Raw genomic sequence first — 24,682 nt, forward strand, 5'->3', positions numbered from 1 at the left:
AAGAAAGTTTTGATGTTAAGAATGCAAATCCCATTCTGAGAGGGGTGAATCTGTGCAACTCCTCAGAAGTTAGTGGACATTCACTGTCCATTTATTTTTGAATGAAGTCTGTTCCCTTTAGCAGTGAGTGTTACAGATTGAATGTCTTCGCTATGTTATCAAGTTGTCTTCTTGATAAATTAATAATGTGGTTTTTAAAGAGCTAATTGATATTACTGTAAAAGACTCACAATTTAATTAGGGATACTATAATTGATTCAAGAAAGATACTAGTTCATGTAATTAAAACATGAACTTAGGAACTATTGTTCTTATAGTATTTAAATTTCAGTGTTATATATTTTTAATTAGATTTGAACAGTGTTTTGTTGTTTGCTTTTTTCTTAAATACACTACTTCTTTTTCTGAAAAATCCATAACCCTATGGTTCTTTCTTCTTGCTCCTAATCTTTTCCTTGGAGTATTTTTGGTTTTATACTGAGGCTTCCTCAAGTGGGCCATAAGATGAAGGCTGATATTTTTACCCTTCCATTTCTTAGTATCTTTAAAAGACAGAAGGGTTTTGACATTACAGCCTATCAAAAGATTCATTTTTTATTTTAAAGTCTTGACTGCATAAATGTGTTGACTAACATATTGTAGAAGTTTGGTATAGGTGAACTCATGCTTGCATGCATTTAATTGCCCAAACTGGTCTCTCAGGATTTCACCCTTGTCTTGTGAGTCCTCCAGATAAAGACCTCTGTCTCTGCTTCCTAATTGCAACTTCCCCTGGTAACATACAAGGTATTCCCTGATCTAATTGCAGAGCAGAGAGCTCTTAAAATAGCTTAGAATAATGTGCAGTAGGAATAATTTACTACAGTCACTTACTGTGTGTCAAGGGAGAGGGGAAACATCTTTTCTTTAATTTTGCATTGACATCCATGGTGGCTGCACTAAGGAACCACAGCCCACTGTAGACTCCCCATCCATATCTGACTGCAGTCCTTTTGGGCATAACAATGGATTATAACAGAGCTGCTCAGCAGGCTTGACTGTCTGATTAAAATGTTACTGCTGTTGTCTGTGTTATAACATAAATTGGGGAACTCCCCCCTGGCCAGAGTGCCAGGGGCCTTTGCAAATTGTGCTTGACAACTGGCCCGTTGGAATCGTTCAGCCCGAATAATCAGAAATGCCAACTTCTGTGCAACTTTGGAGTGCTTCCTAACTGACCTATTTTGGTTGGACAAAATATAGAATCAGTAGCTGGGCTCTGCATGTACTGCAACTGCAAACTGCAGTTTATTTGCAACCAAAATGTGCAAAGCCTTTTCTTTTTTTTTTTTTTTTTTTTTTTTTTTTTTAAGGAGGGACAGGATGATGAGCTTTGGTTTTCACTTGTTAGGAACAATGCTCACTAGACACAATCAGAATTTCAATGTACCAGAACAATGCAACATACACCCAGATCTATTCTTGGCTTCAACAGTTGTGACAAGACCAGGGTACTGAAACCGACTGCCTCAATATCACCACATGTAAAATGAACTTGCTTGAAACTCTGCTTTCAATAAGATAGTAGAATTAAAGTAACTAAATATTAATTTCCTTATTGTTGGAATGCTTCATGGATTACTGCATTTTGGAGTTTGGGGAAAAGGTCTTCTTTTTCAAATAAAAATGTAAGGAACCCAGAAGAATAAAAGAGTTTTGGATGTCAGATGGCCTATGACTAATTAGAACTGTGATGTAGTTAAACCAGCATTACCCAACATCATTTGTGTCATCTTTACTAGTAGTTTCAGATGAGAGGAAAGAAAAAGAAAAAGAAAAAGAAAAAGAAAAAGAAAAAGAAAAAGAAAAAGAAAAAGAAAAAGAAAAAGAAAAAGAAAAAGAAAAAGAAAAAGAAAAAGAAAAAGAAAAAGAAAAAGAAAAAGAAAAAGAAAAAGAAAAAGAAAAAGAAAAAGAAAAAGAAAAAGAAAAAAAAAAGAAGAAAAAGCTGGCATGGGCAATGAACTGTGTTCTTATCCCTATAAAGAAGGAAGAGACAATTTCTCAAAGAAGGGAAAGAAGGGGTAAGATGTTGAATGACAGACTTTAAAGGACCAGCTGCTAGGTTGACATTAATGTGTTGAAGGAAGTAGGAAGAGGATGAGGAGGAAATAAACAATAATAAAGGTATCAGTTAAATCACATTTCACGTTCTGAAACTAAGCAAGTTCTAGGACTGACAGAAGGATAGTCCTGATTTTTCATGTTAGTTGTCTGTAAACCCCTTATGGGCTGTCACAGAAAACAGTCATTTTTTTCCTGATCATGAATTGCAGATTGTTATGGGTGCAGCCTTGACCTGTCAAGGTCAAAAGCAGTTCAGGTTTGCTATAGGCAAAAGTCCATTTTCCTGGTCCTTGCTCAGATTGCCAGTAAAGTATTCCTGTAAGAAGCTGTCATTACAGGGAGGTGTGTTAACCACTGCAAAATGTAGACATAGCACTGCCAATCTGTGTTTGCTCTGGACTGCAAAAGTATTGCAGTCAGAGGTGTGATTGCCATTAACTAGGAGGGACCATAATGATACCCTTTAGTATCCTTTAGCTTGGGAGGGCAACCTGGAATAGTGACATGGTTGTGGTGCAGAAGTCTCCAGACTACTCACACTCTCAAAGATCTATTTTGAGGTTATTCTTCATCTCTGGGGGTGTCAGTTCAACACTTTTCTTGGACACTACTTTTTTTTTTTTTTTCAACACAGCAACCACTAGCTTGTGAAGTTTCCTCAGCAATCAAGCACAGTACACTTGAATATTTTGTATCTGCTGACTTGGTCTAAATGGCATTGCCCAGAACATGCCCACTTTACTTCTCTGTGTGGATGCACAAATAATTTATGCTAACTCTCCTCCTGAAGCGAAAACCCTTCAAGTCACTGCTGGTGTCTCCTCACAATGTCTTGGCACGACCTGCTCATGTGTTTTCTTTCCATTTGCAACATTTTGGAAGACAGTCTTCTGTTTTGTTACCATTTTAAGGCAGGTAGAGCAGGTGCCACACCATCAATAGGTACTGTACAATTGTGTTTCTATTCAAGGTCCTGTCTCTGGAGAGACGCCTTGCCTTTGGGTGCTGGGTGTCGTCGATGTTTGTCACCTGCCGTAGTCCGGCTGGCTGTGAGCTCCAAAGGGTTAACAGCCAGCCAGCAGTGATGCTGTAATCCTCCAGGGCTGCCAGCACGCTGCACTGTTGTTGTGTCGGATCAGGGGTGTTTGAAGGAGGCTGCGCTGGCTCCAGCAGCTGCCTCAGTCACGTCTGTCATTTTGGGTCTCTGTTCCTGAACAACATGGATGGCGTAGCAGGTGAAAAGAGTGACTGAAACCCACACTGGGAATGAATCTGTGTCCTTCCCCTGCCCACCGCATCCAGAAAATGCACGGCCTCTGAGAAAGAGCCCTCACCTCCTCACAAAACTAACACAGCGTGTCAGAAACGTGTGCCCTTGGGGCATGGGGGGGAACAAAATCCCGTTTGACAAACAATCCTCGTCCTGACTGTAACAGTGAAAACAATGCAGGTAAACCCAACTGCCCTCTGCCCTACTTCTCTTCTGCTGTAAGCAAATAATTCTCCAGCAAAATAACCAGAGGGAGCACTTTTTCCACAGCATTGCTGTTTTCTAAAATCTGCATTGACTTTGTCCTTACATTGACATTGCAACCATCTGGTACGAACGGTTTGCTATGAAGTGGGGCAAATCCACCCTCTAGCTTCTAAAGAAGTACTCTTAGTGAACCATGCTAGATTTCACTTTTATTTTTAAAAAGGCTATGTGCATTAAACTGGGGAGCTCAAAAGCCATTTGGAAATGTCAGAGCTGGACTTCAGATCCATTTGTAGACATGTAGTGTAAGATCAGGTATTTTTATGGTTTTGTTATCAAAGCATCTGACATATTTGGCCACATAAGACCTTTGCAGGATTAAAAAGAGAAAGGAAAGAAAAGAAAACAATAACAAAAACACCTGCCCCAAAATTGTTGTTATCTTCTAGGCTGAAATCCTAGGCAGAGAAGTGAGTTAAACCAAAGTAAAAAAAATATCTGTGTCCAGGTTATCAGCCTAAATCGCTGTATTAGTCTTCTACTGGGAATCTCCCAAGATACTGGCACCCATGATAGGAAATCCCTATTTTCTTAGTTACATAGATGTGTTTTTTCTTTTGTAAATCTCTTTTACACAGAATATGGCAAGCTTTGGGGTAGTCACTGGGTGACGCATGCAGCTGGCCAAGGGCAAAGCTGAGACAGTGACCTTTATATTCTGGGTTTCATCTCTCACGTATCATGAGCCAGAGTGTTTGTTAGCATCTCAGCAAGTGCTCTGCTCCAAAGTGTCTCACTGGTGTGCCCTCCTCTCAGAAGCTCATGGAAGGAAGGAAGGAAGGAAGGAAGGAAGGAAGGAAGGAAGGAAGGAAGGAAGGAAGGAAAAGAAAGAAAGAAAGAAAGAAAGAAAGAAAGAAAGAAAGAAAGAAAGAAAGAAAGAAAGAAAGAAAGAAAGAAAGAAAGAAAGAAAGAAAGAAAGAAAGAAAGAAAGAAAGAAAGAAAGAAAGAAAGAAAGAAAGAAAGAAAGAAAGAAACTCACAAACGTGGGCCAATCAGATAGGGCTGAAAGGTCATCTTCAGCCTATAAGAAGGTCTGCTAATGAATGTTTAGGGAAACATAATAAACAAGGTGAATATGCTCTTCCTGTGGTCTTCCTTCTATCTTCTAACAACAGTTGATGAGAGATTTTTAGATTTGTGTCTTACATTCATCCCATCACATTTAGCGGGACTCAGTAAACCTTTCTATGCAGTGAACTAGTCCTTTTTAACCATTTTTCTTTCAACCTTCATTGCATGCTGTGTTAGTGAGTCCCACTGCTTCGTTCTGTAGCCCATGGAAAACACTTCCCTTTGTGATTTCTGAATCCTGAGGCTTGGTAATTTTCACTGGGAGCCTCTTGCTTTCTTCTTTTTCTGAGAAACAGTGAATAGCTCCTCTGCTTGCCACTCAAGATATTTTAGTTATCTACAAACTCCTTGGATTGTACTTTTTTCTGGATTGAAGGGCCTCAGCCCCTGCCTGAGCAAAGCCTTTCAATGTTTTTATCATCTTTTCTGTCATCTACTATTCCTTGTCTAATGCTTCTATAATATTTATGGGTTAGAATGACCAGAATTACGTTCACTATTTAGGCAATGAGTGCACTGTGGATTCATACAGCAGCATAAAACTGCTTTCATTACATTCTTTACAACCTTTCTGGAAATTCTCAAACTTCTGTATATCTTTTCTACCAATGCTGGGATTCATATGACATTTTCCAAGAAATATTCTCAGAGGAAAGAGGAAGAAGGCTGCTTATGATCTCTACTTCCTAAAGGCAAACAAACATGGGAAGAAAACACCAGTTTGTTTTTCATGGTTTTAGCCCTTCCCTGCTGAATAAAGCACCCCCCCCACACACCCCCCCTTATATCAGGATTTGGAAGGGTATCATGTAGTGAGGAATACTGCAGATCAAGAAGGATGCACATGGGAAAAGCAGGCAGAATTAATGGCATTGAAGCCCATAAATTTCACTTGAAAGCTGGGAATAGGAAGAAAATGTAGACTTATGTGGAGTAGGGAAAAGAGGAGCAGAAGAGCTGTTGGTTCTTTGTTTCACTTGGAAGGAAAATCAGCTAGTCTAGATCACAACATTTTATGTGGTTAGATTGGGCAGAGATTGAATAGATTACAAAGCAGTGTAATGCAAAAGCAAAGGTAGGTGTAAAATGGTTTATCTAACACTGTGAACAAGAATTGGGACATTTTCCAGTGGCAAACAAAAAGCTTGCATACTTTACAGCTGACTGGAAGCTTAACTTATTAACCATACTATAAAGATAAGATTTAAATGCTGGATAAGATTCTGATTATTTGAATTTATCAATATTGTTGGGATTTGTGAGTTAATCTGGTGTCCCTATCCAAGTGTAATTTAATAGTGGGGCTTTCTTCCAGCTATTTCTTGAGCTAAAAGCAGCATGAGAATCATTTGTGGCTGTACAGATGATTGACCTTGCTGTCAGACCGGGATGAGGAAGCAGGATGTCCTCCGTTGCTGTGTAGGTCACACTATTACCTCTCTTCTAGCCTCCTTGGAAGAACCCCAGCATTAGGGGACCACACTTGGAAGAACATGACAAACTGTGCTGTCCTGTGCACAGAGCACTATGCTGTGCTCCAGAGATGGCAGGTGTAGGGCAGATCATACTTTATGTTTGCCTCAGAACAAAGCAGACCCTAGCCAGCCCACAGCAATACAAGCAGGAAGGCAATGTAAAGCCAACTTAATTTTTACCTTCTGCCTTCCTGATTTCTGGTTTGGGAGAGGATAGGGCTGTGTCAGAGAAAGACCAGAGGTTTCCTCCAGCAGTTTGTCAATGACCTCTTATTTTCTTTAGCAAGGAGTGCAGAGATGAGCATTCCCTGCATACAGCAGCTTCTCCTGTCTGCCTTACAATTGAGACACATAACACTGCCGCCTGAGCTTCCTTCTAAGGTGTGGTGGCATTGTCACCAGTACACACTGATGCTTTCTGTATCTCTCTTGTAATTTATGTGTCAAACTTGCAGTAAATTCTTTTTACCATTAATAACTGTCTTGGGTGGAAAGGCCATTAAATAAGAAGTCATTATTACTCATCTGTATATGCTTGAAGCTTTCAACAGGGATATGTGCTCAGGCAAGGAACATTTGAAGTGCAAGAGGCGAGCACTCCCGGACAGACGGCATTTTTCATACTAGCTGTAACGCTGCCACACCATTTCCATCTCATCAATTGGGGTAAGAGGGCAGAATCTAGCCCTTAAAATAGCACATTATCACCCTTTCTATGAAGGTGATTAGTGCAGGAGATATGGCAGCAACCATTGCGAAGGAAATGTTGAGATGCAGTTTGTGAGCTGCAGCAGCTCCTGCTGACTTGAAATGCTGTCAACCAGAAGGTTTTATCAGCAGTGCCTGGAGCAGGAGGGACCCGAAAAGAAAGTGGCTGGTAGGTAAGGTTCTGTCACATTTGTAAAGAAATGTATCCTTGGAAAGAAATTAACATGTGTCTCTATTCTGAAAGTACAAAAAGGGGTAGTGGCCCAGCAGCAGCAAACTTCTTGTTCCCTCTTTACTGCAACAGATCACGTAGCTCCTTGGCCTGACCTGCAGTTGTAGCTGCAGCAAAGCTGAAGAATTGAGATGAATTAACACTGGTCTCCAGTTCAGGAACAGCATTAACTTCCCCAGACACTCTTGGCCAAATCCATCCCTGACGTGACATCATTTGAGTTACATCAGGCTTAATTTTGTCCCAGATATCTGTACTGGCTTTCACAGCAACAAAACTTTCCCCTTACTTTCAATGTAAGGGTGATGAAATGAATTAGGTCGAAGGAGACTAAACACTGGATTAAAACCTTCATCCCAGTTAGAAGTTTTGCCTGCTTGGGGACAGGGTTTGGCTGGCTATGGTAATCATGGGGTGGTTCCAATATACTCCAGACATTGCATAACTGCTGCTTTAATTTACTGCGAATGTTATTCAAAGCTGAGGATTTAATTCTTCTGAACATTAAAGCTTACAGCTGGGTTAAACTCCTCCTCATAAGTCACTGTATATTATATTCAGAGAAGTAAGGAATTTTTCTTTCTGTTCACAAGTTTAATAGTTCTTTTTCTCTCTTAGCTGGCTTTTCATAGATTTTTCAACACCCATGTTATGTGCACGTACTTCCTCCATCACTCTAAAATTTTCCTATTCTATCATTGGCTTCTCTGAAATCTCCAGATATCTGGTAAATTTCTGGATTTGTTCTTAGATGGAGTACTAGTTTTTCATCCCATGCCAAAACTCAGCATACAACCACCCCATTAGAGCAAGAACAGTTAATTTACATTCAGACATTCTTATATCCTGTTACACTGCACATGCTTCAGTGTGTTCCAGGTTGAAATTTATGACAATTCAGCCCTGTAGTAAAATTGACGATCACAAATTTTGCTCCAAATTAATTTAATTAATTACTTATCATAGTTAAAAACTGCTTTAAAAATTACTTTTGAAAAAGGTTCTCTTCTTTAAAAGATTTTTTTTCAAACTCTCTCTGCACTTTTCAAAATGTTATTTTCTTGTGTGCTCTGCAAGAACAAACTCTTTACTTTGACAGTTCTTTCAGCTGAATTCAGGTCACTGGACCAAGAAGTGTAGAGATACATAGCTGCAGTACTGATTTTTTGTTTTTCCATTGCATTTACCTATTTTCCCTTTGCCTCTTTGCTCTTGACTTGCAGAGAAACCTCAGAGATTCTACCTCAAAGAATATCAGGGGGCACCAGGAAGCAAACTGCCTTTTCTTTAAAATATACATATGGCTTTTAGGAGTGCCCCTTGTGAAGGTCAAATGATGTTGCTTCTTACATCTGCTGACCTATTCCATCTCTTGACAGCTTTAAAAAATCATATTGATTGTTCACAAGAAGGAAAACTCAACTGCAGAATCTTAACTATTAGTAGCAGAGAAAATTTTCTTGTCATTAAATGGATTCTGAACACAAGGAGGCAGAAAATCTGTTGAGAAAAAGTAGTTGTGTAGAGCTTACTAAGAAAGATAGTTTGGCATAATTTTAAAAGAAAAGGATCAACAAGACAAGTTCAGAAATAGCAATATAACCTACTTTAGTTATATTGAAGGATCTGATTTGGCTTTGTCATGATTTTTTAACAGTAGATAATGTGACCATAGTTTTCTCGGTACAAGTGTTCTGTTAAGATTTTCAGGATATATTAAGATCTCTTTTTTAAAAAATTTCACGGGTATTTATGTTTCTTAAACATCTTGTAAAGAAATTTTTAAAATTGCACAATATTATTGTATTTACATTTGTCTCCTTTTGGCAAAAAATTACAACATTGTAAACTGTATTACTTTAAAGACTCCTCAGGAGAACTGGGTGCATTGCTAAAATTTCCTTCAGAGTACACTGTAGGAGTTACACCAACATGTTTCACAAATTTGCCAAACTGTTAATTGAAAGTAAGGAAATGTTTTATTTCAACATCCTTAAGACATGGTATCATAATTTTTGTCTTGAAATTTTACTGAATTTTTTGAAGTTTCATTCTTGTTTAAAAAAAAAATGCTTAATGCTGATACAGAATTTGATTTGCCTAAAAGGAATGCTCCTTTTTGACAGAATGAAGCACTCTTTTTAGTCTTTTTGTGCTAATGTACAATTAAATTTCTATAGATTTTTCTGTTTTTCTTTTGCAAAAGCACAAGTACCATGAGGAAGTAAGCTATAGCAAAATTCTACTCTGTTTTGCCAATATAATCTAAAATGGACTCTTCAAAAATAGAAGTGTCTGTCTTGTATAAATCAGTGATTTTTTTCCTCCCAGATATCAGGGGCGTTCAGTGCTTCGCACTTACCCATCTTTCATCTTCACATGCATTGTCTGATCATACAAATGGAACCATTTAAAATCCTTTGCACAATCACAGCTGTAGTATGTGAGACTGTGCTAATGGAAAGGAGGAGGGAATGGGCCCACAGCACTGTTACTTCTCCCAGTAAAACCAAACCTACAACTTTTGTATGAAGTCTAAAATCTGTTAATGAAGGTACTGACTCATCTGTTCTCAAATCAAGCCTTCACATGAGTTTTAGTGCTCTACAAGAGTCAAGAAAAGATCTTTGCCTGTTCCAAAGCAATGCCCAAACCTTGTTTCTTCCAGAATTCAAACAAACTGAAAAGCATTTCTCTGAAACAGCCAACTGAGAACTCTGGGTAATGATGGATGAATAAAGATGCTCAGCATCCTCCTTTCCTTCAGAATTCCTGTGTACAGTACACTGTAGTGAATATTTACATTTCAATGCACAGATTGCTCTTTCAAAGCTGTGTTTTTTGAGCCCTGGAGCTGCCCAAAGAGGGTTTGGGCTTTATTGGGGATGCAAGTATGATTTAAAAGAGGGAAGTTTGTTTTATTCCCCTGTCCCAAAACTGTCAGGAATATCACAGTGTGACTGCTTTGCTAAGTGAATAGTCAAAGATGCCTCTTTCTTGACAAATCTTCTGAAAGTCATAGCATAATAACACTACTTGAAGTTATTTAATTTATTAAAAAGAGATATGAATTTGTGTGACAGATATGAGTTGATGCTTTAATAATACATGCTACTGGATGGAAAACAGTGAAGTATCTCTACTGCCACTTTTTCCATTCTGTTGGAAAAATATCGCTTTATGTTAGAGTGGTCTCTTGTTTACCACAGTATCAGTCAATTAACTGAATAGAAAGAGAAGAGACAGCTAAGGCTAGATATTATCTTAGATTGGATTTCCTTACAGAGGTTTCTAAATTTGCATGAAGAATGTCACGGTTACTCTAAAATCTATGCTAGTGGTGATGAACAAATTTATTGTAAAAGTCTCTCAAACAGCTTGACTAACTTGTATGTCTTCAAATAGTCTGTAGCACAAGGTGTGTGGATATACATTTTTTACTGATTGGGCTGATCAAGTCTTGCCAACCTTTCTGCATCAGAGAAGCAATATTACCACTTGCTGGCCTAGGACAACCATATATATACAGGAGTGAACTTCTCTGGGGGAAAAAACATGTGTGCCCTGAAAAATTTATGAACTGAGAAGCCAAACTAAAAAGTATAAAAAAAGAAGAAGAAAAAAAGAGCGTGAAGATGCTGTCAGACCAAGACAACAGAGAAAAACAAACATGCAAATGCATCAACTCTATTTAGTGTTTCAAAGATGCTTTAATTAAACAAAAAAGCAATCAACCAACCAACAAACCGAAACCAAAATCTCCGGTTCCTCATCCACAAGGACTCCAAAACCACTGGTCCTTGTAACAGCACAGACATGTCAGAACTGGTGCAGAACTCCAAGCAGAAGGCCAGGTTGCATGAAGTAATAACCTGGGAGAAGCACCACAGAGATAATTTTATGCATGTGGATGAAATGTGCACAAAATAAATACCGAGGTAATGGCTCTATTTATAGTTCTTCTATTAAAGAACTGGTGTGCTGGTTTTAGCTGGGGTAGAGGTAATTTTCTTCACAGTGACCAGTGTGAGGCTGTGTTTTGGATTTGTGCTGAATGAACACAGGGTTGATAATAATAGAGATGTTTTTGTTACTGCACATAGACAAGGCCTTTTCTGCTTTTCATACTGCCACACTGGCAAGGGGGCTGGGGATGCACAGGAGGCTGGGAGAAGACACAGCCAGAACAAATGACCCCAGCTGAGCAAGGGATATTCCAGACCATATGGCATCCTGCTCAGTATAGAATGTGGGTGGAAGAAGGAGGAAGGGACAGATGTTTGGGGTGATGGTGTTTGTCTTCCCAAGTAACCGTTATATGTGATGGGGCACTTCTCTCCTGGAGAGGGCTGAACATGGGAAGAGGTGAATTAATTTCTTGTTTTGCTTTGCTTGTGTGTATGGCTTTTGGTGTCCCTGTGAAACTGCCTTTATCTCAACCCATGAGTTTTCTGGCTTTTAATCTTCTGATTTTCTCCCTGATCCCACTGGTGTTGGACTGAGTGAGCGGCTGCCTGGGGCTTGGCTGCTGGTTGGGATTAAACCACAACTGCTTTAGTTTAATAAATGTGGAACCCTATGGAAATTATTAGTATAGGCAATATTAAAGAGGATGTACCTCTCCTACATCCAGTAGTCATAGTGCCCTATGTGAAACATAGATAACTGTGAAAACTAATCTGAGACTGCAGACTTATGGAGATACAACATTTTAGCTTGGAAATAAAATGGGAAACCAATCTGAGCATTTTACAAAGTTCTAAATTACCAGAAAATTTCTAGCTTGAAGTGAGCAGGCATGCTTGGTGTTGGGGTTGAATCCAGAGCACTTTCAAGTGAATTGAAAGATTCTCATTGTCTTCACTGGTGACAGGATTAAGATTTTAAGAAAGTGTAAGGACCAGGAGACAAATAAGCTTTGCATTATATTAATTAGATTTCCATTATCAGCTACTGCAATATTTTAAATCTCTGTGCATCGGATACACTTTTTAAAAATGGCTATGAGAACCTAAGACATCCCTTTCTGTTCTCTGCTCCTATCTGTTTCATCTATTAGTATTCCAGAACAGTTTATTATTATAGATGCATCCACTATAAAACTCAGAAGGACTTTTATGCTGGCCATGGCTTAGCAACATAGCTAACATGCTGCTATTCTACTCTGTACAGAGATTTAATGCTTGATAAAAATAAGGCAGGCAACATTTCTGTGGTCCCATACAAGAAAGTGAGAAATAGGGACATGCTACATTCTTCCCTTTGGAGGAGATTAACCTTTAATGTTGGGGGTGAATGATTAATTTCACTGATATAGTTTGCGTGCTGAATTAAAATCCTTTGGAAATTTTTGGAGAATAAGATATCCTCTTGTGTCTGAGCATGTGTTTTCAAATTTTAATTGCATGGTTTACAATTACTTACTTATGTAATTCTGACCATAGTCCAGTGTTGTGCAAAACTAAAAGAAATACCAAGTCTCCATGTCAAATCCTTATTCCTAATATTTTTGAGAACTTCGGTTTTTACACTTTTAACACTGGCAGAGAAAATCCATTTCATAAATTAGACATACCACATTTTATTTCAAATGGTAAAGAAAAAAAAATTCTGAAAAAACAAGGTAAAATTATCTTTGTGGTGTTTAGACTTGTTAGGAATAAAAATAGATGATTGTCAAATATTCATCAGTGTTCAGTGGTTTCCATGGAACCTTTTTCTGTTAGAAGCAAAATTTGTGGTGTCCTGAACACAGTAGCACTACTCCACTTACTGACAAAAGGTATCGCATTTCTTCTTCACAGTAAAATCGGGGAAAATCAAGTATGTTGCATGAAGAACAGTGTTTTTAAAAAACTTGTGCTATATCTTTCTCTGATAGTCAAAATCAATAGAGTGGTGTGTTCTAAATTTAATTATCAGCTACGTGGAACTTCTTTCCAGCTGATATGCTTTTTAATAGGTAGCAAAATTTCTTTAGTCTTGTTTCATGTACAAACATCTTGATAACAGCATGAAAGAATTCAGTGCTTGTAAAATCGAGTTGGCCCCATCATTATGAAAATTATTTATAAATATTTATAAAATGTTGCAGCAGAAGTTGCAAACTTCTTCTTGCAGCTGAAGCCTTCCCTGCTGCAATTTCTTCTTTGTGTTTCAGAAATGCTAAAAGAATCATCTTCTAGAAATGCATGTTTACATTTGATTTGAAAATTAAATGAAATTAAATTATATTGGAGATTTTTTTTTTTCCCCCTGAAAAAGTATGAAAGTAATTTCATTAACTTCAGCAAATGGAATCCTGCTTTGTATCACTGTGCAAAAGGGCACAATTCAGCTCTGGTTAGAAATACTCTGTATGCGCTGGATGGATCTGTTCTGCTGCAGGAACAATGTTTCTTTTTATCCTAAAGAAAATAAGGTGGCAAACATAAAGGAGTAGGTTAATACCTTATAATGACAGGGTGTGCTTCTCAGAGATGGTGACTATGTTCATTTCTAATTGACATCATTTAGCTCTTCTGAAAATGGGTCATTATCTTCAACCATCTAAACACCCAGGACTGATTTACAGACCTATGAAATTAAGTATCTGGAGTTTCTATTGATTTCATGTCTGAAAATGTGACCTTTTTTATTTAGCTGCTAATTGAAGCTAAGCCACCAACTTAAAGATCTCCAGTTCGAGAATTTCGCTTGGAGTCTTGAATACAAATGCTTTTTGGAAATGTGAAGATTGGAAAAACTGGGATATCCTCAGTTATTTTGCTAGATGTCTCAAATATTTGTTTTTCATTACTTTCCATCACATTCTGTGTTTTAAACTGGTGCATGTGTTTTAAACAGTCACATGTGACTTATGTGAAACATAGCCAAAAAAAATCAGGCATACTTTCAAAGCCACAAAAATTGCACATAAATTTGAAAAGGACCAACAGATTTGATAATGCATTTAAAAACTCCCCAGATTTATGATACAGCTCTGAAGGCATGTTAATATAGCATTAATGTCCCAAGGTGCTCTTCACCCTAATTTGGTGTTGTTCTTCACTCTAATTTACAAACAAGCTTTAAAAAATATTTGTACCTGCTTCCTATATATTGAAGAGGCAAGACAAATGTTCAAATGTCTTCATAAATTTCCATCTTTACATGTATGATTCTGTAAAATCAATCCTATTTAGTAGGGATATGCTATTATTCTTGTAGTCAAGGATAATCTTACAGTTGAAAACCCAAGAAACAGAGAATCTTTAGGAGGGGAAGAGAGAGAAATCCTCTTGCATCTGAAAATTACCTGTCTCTGTGTACTTGTCATCTGGACTTGTACCATGCTTCAGTAGCTTAGGCATTCATCCTGTGGCAGGCAGGAATAAATGTTATGGAGGTGCTGGTCTTTCCCAAGTTTAAAGAAGCATATAGATGATTTCTATATACTAGACACCAGGATTTTCAAGGTGTTGAGGAGAGCCCTTGGGAAAGCACTAATTTAAGGCTCCAGAGAAAATTCTGTGGTGCTTGATCTTTTCTGTTAGAAATTCATGTTCTCCCCTTTATATGTTCTGATCTGTCTTAAGGGTGTCCACCTTAAGTGATGCTCCTGTCACTGATATTTAGCATTTCCTGAGACTGCTTGTGGTTGTAACTATGCAAATTTCATTGAGGATTTAATAATAGACTAGTGTGTGTGGGAGAAGTGCATGTAGATTTGGGAGTTTTTTTCCTTAATGTTGGATATTTGAGTAATGATTTATCCAGAAGTTCTTCAGCTTGAAGAACTTGCTGGTCTGGTTCTTTCTCTTTTACAGAGAATCTGAAAGTTTAATAGCTATTCAGCTAATAAGTGCTATACTTCTGGTACAAATGTGGGCTAAGGAAAAGGCTTTTTCCAAAAGTATTAGTTATTAGTCTTGCCCTTCTCCTACTGTTAATGAATGCCCAGTAACTTCAATGAGAGAAATATTATTTCACTATAAATATGGATTTTCAGCTGTTCTGTGCTTCTAAGTTGAGCATATAATTTGTGTACTAATACAACTTTTAGTTTAAAATACTGTGGGTTTGGGAAATAAATTTTTGTGCATTTTCCTTTTTCTGATAGATATAGACTGATTTGACATTTACTGCTGTAAATAATAACATTCCATGTCTAGACAAGTTTTTTTGCAAATGACATATCCAGGTTTAGCAAACAAAAGGCTTGCCATAGTTTTCTCCTTTAGGTCAGCATGTCTCTGACCCAAACCACAGCATTATTCTTAAAATGAACGAGGAGAACTCTGTTAAATACAAGTGAACCTGATCTAAAGCTAACTGCAGTTATTGTGGCTATTTCCATTAATTCCTACAGGCTTTGGATTAGGCTGTAGGTTCTGAAAGTGTCAGAAGTGAGCAGCTAAGCACAAATATGTTATGTTACAGCTTCCTTTTTTCACACGTTTGAGCACTCCCTCGTAATTCTTCTCTATAAAGACAGACCACCATCAGGCAGAAACTAAGAATAAGAAGTTTCATTTCAAGAAGTGAGTGTTTCCAGAAAGCTGTGAATACATTAAGGTTGTGTATAACATGGAAACTATCTTGCAATCTGAACCACTGTGGTCAATGATGTTACCAGCTATAATTAACTTTGCAAAGTGGCTTAAAATGCTTACTCACTTGGACACTTCACACAAACTGGTTTAAGCATCAGATTAGGTAGACGAAATATCCTCACATTTTGTCTTCATTATGATCTCAATATCACAAAACAGATGCACTGCAGCAAGTTTTAAATTCCCTTTTGCATCTGCAAAGCCTTATCCTTTCATAAAGACTAATCACTTGCCAATTTGATTTGAAGAACATACCAGAACAAACGAGCATGTGTAAAGAAAATGCATAAATGTTGACTTTGAAACAGATTAATCAAATAAACCCAAAATGATTGAGGCATTATTTATGAAAAGTATTCATATTCTGAGATCATTCATGTCAGAATTGAATGATTTTCATAATTCTGGGGGAAAAAAAATCTTAAGAAACCATCAAGGTACACTTGTAGTTATCATGTGCTCTCACATCGTAATTTCAGTGTGTGTCTTTCAACATATGTCTAGAACTTCTGTAATAGTGATAGGGAAACCATACCAACTGGAAGATTTTTGAGACTATTCATCACTCAGATTTAGTGAAAATTCCTAAGACTGTAATGTGGTCATTGCTAGTTCAAGTAGATTTCTTTCAGATGTATTCTCCATTGAATTAGCTGAAGCCTTAGTATTTTTCCATAACGTAGAGAAAAGATCATTGAAAGTCATTTGAACTAAACACACAAAAGATCATGATGGCAAAGCAGAGAGAAGCAGCAGAGGAAGCAGCAGTTAACATTTTGCTCACCGAGCTGCTCAGCTTAGTGGAGGCTGAATGGCAGAGATCGCCTGTAATAGCACCCGTGTGTGATGTACATTGGTATTGTTGAGCAGTTTAGCTACCAGGCTATTTCAAAGAAAGCGAGCAGAGTTCTCTCTTAGCAACCAAGGGTGCAGTTTCACATTACACCTAATACACTGTGACTGCAGGCTGCTGAGAATATGAGCAGTCCCCATCCATTACCCGCAGCTGCAGCTTCCCACACTCTTCCTTCCTCTCAGTGTAGTGATTGTGTGGCCACAGGGCAAAATGCTTCAGCTTTCTGATCTGAGGGAAGACAAATCTTTATCTTTCTTTCTCTTTTCTTTTTTCCCCCTCTATCTTGTGAAGGATGAATATTTCTCAGGGCAGCAAACCAAGCCAATTCCACTTGCAGCTGTGTGACTACAGGAACCAGGGTAAATGTAGGGTTGGCAACCCACAGCTGGGCCAGGAGGGCTGTTTGAAGTGGTCCCAGATAAAATACCAGACCTGCCAGTTAGGGAGGAATCAAGTTCAGTCCTAGCTTGCAGCTATACCACAATCAGTACCTATCATTACATGACATCAGATAAAGGCGTGTTATACTCAAGCTTAAGGTCAATTTTATACTCTCTTCAGCACATTTCCACATCAGGCTACTACACGCTGCTTCAACTTCAGAGAACATTCTCACATGAGAGGGCTTGTTATCATATTCTGTATCCCAAAAGGTGGACTGAATCACACATCTAAATGTTTTCTTAAATGAGGGTTTAGAATCAAATTTTGCAGTAGCAGGATTAATTACTGTTCCAGAAATATGGTTTAGCTGGCTTCTCTGATACATCCACAATGAGTCAGAATGAGTTTAAGAAGCAGATAAATTTTTAAACCTCCAAATTTCCTAGTTTCTAAAATGCAAAATGATTGAGATCATTGAAAAAATTTGTATCCCTCCAAAGAGGGCTAGCTCAGAAGATCTCCTGTATGTATTATACTGTGCAATGCTTCTATTCCAATATGAAGTCTGAAATGTGGCCTGAGCATATTTCTTCTTACTACTATCTAAAATTCCTTAAGGTCTCAGCATGCTTCTAAGAAAGGATAGAAGATTTGTTCAAATTCAGAACTCTTTAAGAAAGACTCCATAACAGAAATACAGTAAGAAGTGAGCAGGCAAAGATGCAAATTGGATATCTAGTAGTATAAAGGAAATGTTCCTGTTTTTTTCAGCTAGAAGAAAGCAAGATAACAGAATTTACATAGGAAGCCCCAGGAGAAGCAGGAATTGAATCCAGGCATTCTGAATGGCAGCCAAGAAGTTCATCCTTTCTTCGTATTCAAGAAAAAAATGAAGAGAAAAGAAAAAATCTGTGTTAATCTTCTGAGATTTCAAAATATTCCCCATTCCATAAAAGCCAAAAACTTTTGAAATTTTTAAAGTAAATACCTAAAGAATCTCCACTGCCATATTGGATTTTTAATGTACAAAGTGAAAGGAGTTTCACCTAGGAAGTCTGACCTCTGATTTCCTCATTCTGTTGTTTTTCTGCAATCCTCAGGGCCTTTTATGGCGTGTTCCTACAATACTCACCAGGTTGGAGGCAGCCTTTAGCAGCATCATATGGCACAGACAGTTAAGCAGTACACTCTTGGTAGATATTGTCCTGATGTAAATGAACTGTGGCAGCAAATCCCAACTTTTCTCTCTCACATCCCATGATGGCAGTCCTCTGGACTGGACTGGACCATATGCTATCCTAGAGCAAATGAATCAGGGCTTCTCATCTCTATCAGAGATGTCATCCTGTCAAAAGTAGGAGCACAGTCTCAGTTGTCACAGTGGGAACAGGTGTAAATGATTTCAGATACTCTTTTAAAACTAAAAACTGAAGTCAGAAGATGCCCATCAAGCTTTGCTAATGAACAATTCTTTGCTTTTAGTTAAAGGTGTTACTAAAACCGGGTGAAAGGCATGAGGAGAGAGACAGATTACTGCCTAATTCTTCAGAATGGGTTTGAGCTGTGTAGACTCCATATCCTGCCTGGGATATGCAGAGAGAAAAACGCTACTCTTTGTCCCTGTTGTGTGTCCTTCACACGGGCACTTGTCACTTAAGTGCTCCTTTGCTTCAGAGGAATTATAGCTGTATAGGGGTGTGAAATAGCTGTGAACAAGAAAAGAATGTGATATAAATTGTTCCATGCAGAACTCAAACTTAGCTTGTCACTGCCTTTGTGTGCACTTCTGCAACAGCAGTTTGCATAGTCCCACAACAAAAATGCCTGAATTATGCATTTTTACATTCCCTGGATAGCTAAACCATGTCACTGACTTCAGCTGAAGTAATTTTGACCTCATGAATTCATTACAAATGGTTTGTTAGGGTTCCACCAGGGGATGCAGGAGCAGATGGCTGCTCAAACTGGAGCTTCAAGGAGATGATGATGTGATTTGGAAATATCATTGCTCCCTGTCTTCTTCCATTTAGGGGACCACTAGGAAAAACTATTCTATCTCTCCTCCTACACTCTCACCCCATGACAAAAAAAAAAAAAAAAAAAAAAAAAGGAATCCTGGGAGTCCTTAGCACAGAAGAGCGGACAAAGCCCAAATTTCAAGAGATGGTTACTGCAGGGGAAAAGAGTACAGAGACTAGAAAAGGAAAATGACAAAACCAAGCCCAGTTACCAGAGAGGCTTTGAGGAGTTAACAGCGGGCAGATATCAGAAAATCAGATCTCTGAAAATCCCCCAAAGAGGTAAGGATTTATGTGGTTAAATCTGATGGAAGGATTTAGTGGAAAGGGTCACTCATCTGAAAAGGTAAGAGGAGTGGAAAATCTTTCAGTGGGAAAAAAGCTGAAAAATAAATCAAGATTAGAGTTTGTAGAGAAAAATCGTGGAAGAAAAACTAATGTAAGAGTGAGAAGAGCAAGTTCACAGGAGCTGTAAAGAGGGGAGTTCCTGTTAAATATTTCAGGCGAGATCTTCACTTTTTTGTGCAACTGGAAACAAATCCAGCAATCATTATAGGCTGAATCCAAAAAGCTCTCTGTACCCCTGCCAAGAAATTAATAATATGAAGACTGCATCTTCTAAACAGAAGGATAGGATTCTGAAGAAGTCTGTAGCGTTTTTGCAGAGAGGACATAAAACAGAAATGTTTCAGGGTCCATCTCTGGCTGCTTTAAGGGAGCAGGAGGAAGTGAGCAATATTATGCACTGTGTTACAACAGCAAGTATAAAATATAGAATTTTCCTTTCAAATACCTTATTTTATGTCAAGGACACATCATAAAGAAAGAAAAAGGAAGAGTTTATGTCCCTGAAGAACTGAGGGGGGTTGGAAAACTGAATGGGGTCTAGAAATACAATCTGAATCTGATGTAGACGTCAAGTGATTGCACCATGATACTGCATAGCAAACTTATAGGTGAAACAAAGATGAAATTTAAGTACAGGGATAAGAAGACCACAAATTTAAAGAAAAATAGTCGCAAATGGATCTGATTAAGACTGAAGAACTATATAAAGGAGAGAATTTGAAATGAAAGGTGAAACATCCCAAGAAATACTAGAGAGAAAACAAAACACCAGGAAATTATTGTAGAAAAAGATATTTTCTGAGGCTGAAAGGAAAGCACTGGTGCAATCATATCAGAGAAGTAAGGCAAGATGCCAGTCTTCAGCAAATATATCACAGAGCCACAGCTTTACCCATTTTCTTAGTCAAGAACCTTCCAGTGGTCCCTTGAGAAAAGTTTAGCAACCCCTCTCTAGAGGAGGCCTAGAGAAACTGAGTTTTTATTCTCTTTTCTGCAGTAAGGAATATTTGAATTCCTGAATGGTGGCAAGGGGAATGAATTAAACAGGCAGGATATGTTGACAGGGAATTAAATTAAGGCTAATTGTAACTTTCATCAGAAATTTTATGGCTCCAGTACACACTAGAAAATGCTTTGAAACCAAAACCACAATACGTTGTGTGAAATCACAATACATTGTCAAGTCCTAGAGGAAAGCCAGATCTTCAGTGGTTCTTTTAAATAATGAAACTTCTATTAAAATAAAGTCCGTACTGTTGAATATTCAATGTTCTCTAAATAATTGGAACCATTAAGTTGAGAGTAGAAGAGCCATATCTTTAAAATATAATAAAAAAAAAATAATAAAATAATAGTAGTAGAATGATAGAACTGAGGAAAACTACTTTTATAAATTTTCAAAGACCTGGATGAAAGAAGACTTTCCAAAAATTAAAGCAGTAGTTTCCTACATTACAAGAAAAAAAGCCAAATATTTAAAAACATGGAAACTGAGCCTATGCTCTTTCTTGAGTGGGAAAGGGGTGTTGCAATTTTACTTGCTCAATATATTGTGTATCTTAAAAATCAAGTTGCTAGATGAAGGATGCAGGTGCTTGTGATCAAATGTTATCTTAAGAAAATTTTTTTTAAAAATCCTGTCTTAAATATTTCCTCTTTTATTTCTTTGTAAATCTCTTTAGTTTTCTTATAGCATGCTGGAAAGAGGAAGTTATCTCCCTTGGGGAATTTTAATAAATTCCTAGGTTCACCTGACAAGAGCTCAGGATACATAAGTACTGTCCAGAGCAGGATATTTAGAAAGGCTACAAATTTGTTAAGAGCATTGGATCAGAATAATAATTGGAGAGTGATGAATCGTAATTTTAGAAACTCCATTTACTCTTTCATAGCATATAATACATATATCTTATAATATCTTGAAGGATAATGTATATACTTCAGTGTCCTTCTATATCAACTTGCCACTACATTTATTGCAGTGATCTCAAATGGTCTGACTACTTCCTGATAGATTGGATCTGAGAAGCTTTTTGTATTCAACCAAGATTATATTCATAGAGACCAAAGCTTGTGCCTTTATGTGACCAATGAAAAGTACAAGAACTAGAGAGTGATTTTCAGAAATATTTAGAAGCCAATGGTAAATGGAAAAAAAATGGAATGTGTGCTGGCAAGAAAAATAATTAAGAGGCATTGCTGTTCGCAAAGATTTCACCCAGAATCCAAGATGAACACAATATTTAATAAACACCTGTTTTGAAGGGAAAGGAATGGATGACTCTAAAAATCTAAGATAAGTGAAGTGATAGTCCAGGCTACTGACTGAGGCTGAGGTTTACAAAAGCTTTAAATAGATTTCTCAGTCCTGTGTTAATGGGCATTTCATATGATTAGGCCAGGAGGAAATGTTTCTTCTCTTAGAAGGGAAGCAGGGAGAAATGTAGCATGCCAAGAGAAGAGAGTGCATGGCAATTATTTGTTTTACAGGTTTTTTGCCAAAGTATTTTCAGATTGAGAAATAAGTATCCTACAAGTGACTATACAGCACAAAGAGTTTGCAATCTTACTTGTTAAGGTTGTTTTAGATAGATGAACTTTGTACAGCAAAACTAATATCTCAAACATTTGTATTGTGTTGCAACATTTCCCTGCACACCCAGCATTTCTCTGCACACCCAAAAAATGTGCAGTCAATTAGAAGGGAAGATCAATGAAAATTAGAATATCAATAAGATATCAATTGTGTATCAATATGAAATGAAATATATATTTTTAAAAATTTCGTGGGAAATAGGTGAAAATTTTCTGCTTTGGACAAGAATTCTGTAACTTCAGAAGAGAAGCTTTGCCCTCAAAGGCAATAGATGTAATTGAGGTGAGGCACAAATGCAGACTTGACACCCAGGAAGAAGCATCTGAAGTATTGAGTTTTTTAAGCTGGAGGTATTCAAATTGATGACAATGATAAACAGTTACTAAATGCATAATACCACTTCAATATCGTAGTATCTGTGACTAATTTTGTAACCTGTTGTTGACAGCCTTGCACAGTACTGGATTTACTGTGGCCACCCACCTGTTGTCCTCCTGAGGGTTGGGACACTTCTATATGTGACTTGTCTGCTCCAACAGTGAGGAAGGGGACTGGCTGGGCCACTCTCCCTGTAGCTCTACTGATTCTCTTGGGAAAGTACCATCACAGAGCAGAGCTTGTGTGCACATAGCCACTGGATGCCAGAAGGGAAAGGCTGAGTGAAAAGGCTGCTCTGGGGAAAGGGTTGTTCTGTGCCCCAGCTGGTGGAGAGGAGGCATTTACTGCACATTCAGCCTCTAACTGATCTAGGACTACCTAGGCATGGAGGCTGCTACTGAGACAAGACCCCTTCCAACCACCTCTAGAACCCCACTGACCTCTCATTCAAAAATCTTGACATACTGTTAATGGGGAGAAGTATTATGAAGGACTCAGTCTTGCAGTCCATAAATGAATGCTGCCCTGAGGGGAGTTCATTACTGGATGGGACAAAAGATGTCAGGTTGAATTGCTATGGGAGAAGAAAAGTAGAGGGACAGATAAAGAGAAGTAGCAGGTCCTGCCTGACCTCTGAGGCAAGTAAAAGTTCATTATGCAATTTGACTAACCTAGCCATTTATTTTACTACTAAAAAAAAATTAACAATCCCCCCCCCAAATGTATACTTTTGGGCTTTTTTCCCCCCATGTAAGGTGCTTGCATCATAGGAATTTCTTCTTTCTATTCTGCTTTTAAACCTCTAAAGCTTTCAACTAAATATAATTCCTGTGCACTCTTCTGTTTGTCCACCATTACAATTTGCTTGTATTTTAGTCTCCCAATGACTTTTTTAAATGTCAATTTGTATTTCTACACTCTAAAGAGTGTCCTCCTGCAGTCTATCAGACTCTTCTTAGGGGAGTGTAAACAGTTAGCAAGGGCAAGCGATAGCAAAATGCAGTTAGCGGCAATTATCCCAGAGAGTGGTAATACCTTGGGCCTGTTCCAAACTTGCAGACAGGCAGCCGAAGTCCCAGCTAGTCATAGCCTTTAGAAAAAGATTGTATACGGTTGAGCAAAAACTCTGTGTGAGCACTGCAGTGTGGGACAGGTTCTTGGAATAGTTTCCTGTGGAAAATTTCATTGCTAGTGCACACTGTCTTCCGTCCAAAGTATCCATGGCAATATAAAATATGTTGAAGCTTTAGTATGGAGAGAGAAGTTGAGGCTGGATTGAAGGCAGTTTAAACAGGAAATTCACATTTCAAAATGCTGTATATGTAAAACAACTCCTTTTTCACTGGTTTCTGTTGCAGAGGCTGCTGTTGTTTAGCTTGCCGCCTTATTATTTGCTTTTAAAATAGCCTATATATTTACAAAGGCTCAGTCTACATACAAGCCTCATTTAACGTCCATTTGCTACCATTTGCACCACATTACAAACTCATTTACAAAGTGAATGCGGAAACAAATGTGACCCCTATGGAAAGCCTCGCTGAGCCTGTGTGTGATTGCAGCCGTATGTAACAGCTCATAAATGGTGTCGGCTGGAGACTGTGCTTAAGGACTGCAGCACAGGAGCTTGTCATTTCCGGAACCAGATTGCAGCATCTGTATTGCTCTTGCCCCTTTTCCTGGCGCTGTTAAGCCCGAGAATTCTTTCTAGAGCAGTCATCCTAAAAGCCAAATAGCTCCTCTGGAACAGTTCACAATGCTGTCATCTTTAAAATATGCCATTGTGCTGTGAAGCACTCTTAAGAGCTGTAATGTTCTGGCCTGTGTACTAACACTGAACTACAGACGAAAATCAAACCCAGAATCTCCAAAACAGTGGCACTGGCAGGTAAGTGGTAGGAGCAAAGTCAGAATTTGAGCAAATAAGAAATTCTTCTGTTTCTACCTGTCACACTGGAACTCACCATGTTCCCATCTCCAGACACATTCATTAGCTGTGCCCACTCCCCCAGGATCCATGTCACCACAGTCAGGTATGTGCCTCTGGAGAACTGGAGATAACATTAACACTTGTGCACTTATCAGTGTGTGTGAAATGCTGCAAAGTGCCTGAGTTCAAGATTCAGTCACACTGCCAAGGGTTAAGGCCTTTCTTCAAGGTCGTTCCCTTAGATACAGGAGCTCAGCAACAGAAGCATCACTCGCCTTGCAATCTAGCAGCTTCAAAACAAAAGCATCAAAAACAGCCTTCCATGTAAACAACATTGGTCACTTTTGGATAATCACTCTTTTTCTTTAAACCTTGAACTTGGTTAATGGAGCGAGAGTTCTGAGAGACACCCATGTCGCTAAGCAGCTTGACTCACCATAAACATCAAAAATTAG

The 24,682-nt window shown here is 38.2% G+C and overlaps 1 long non-coding RNA gene across 2 annotated transcripts; it reads right to left on the reverse strand.

The window, feature by feature from the left end:
* Positions 1-12,975: 12,975 nt before the first annotated feature.
* LOC130249269 (uncharacterized) lies at positions 12,976-23,396 on the reverse strand. Of its 2 annotated transcripts, none has more exons than XR_008839768.1 (3): positions 23,336-23,396; positions 14,424-14,483; positions 12,976-13,533 (listed from the first exon to the last, which is right to left on the reverse strand). It is a non-coding gene; the product is annotated as an uncharacterized LOC130249269 (long non-coding RNA). The 2 variants fall into 2 exon arrangements; XR_008839767.1 differs by lacking the exon at positions 23,336-23,396 and adding an exon at positions 17,761-17,831.
* Between the last annotated feature and the right edge of the window lie 1,286 nt (positions 23,397-24,682).

This window comes from Oenanthe melanoleuca, chromosome 2 (genome assembly GCF_029582105.1).
Source record: "Oenanthe melanoleuca isolate GR-GAL-2019-014 chromosome 2, OMel1.0, whole genome shotgun sequence".
NCBI classification, from domain to species: Eukaryota; Metazoa; Chordata; class Aves; order Passeriformes; family Muscicapidae; genus Oenanthe; species Oenanthe melanoleuca.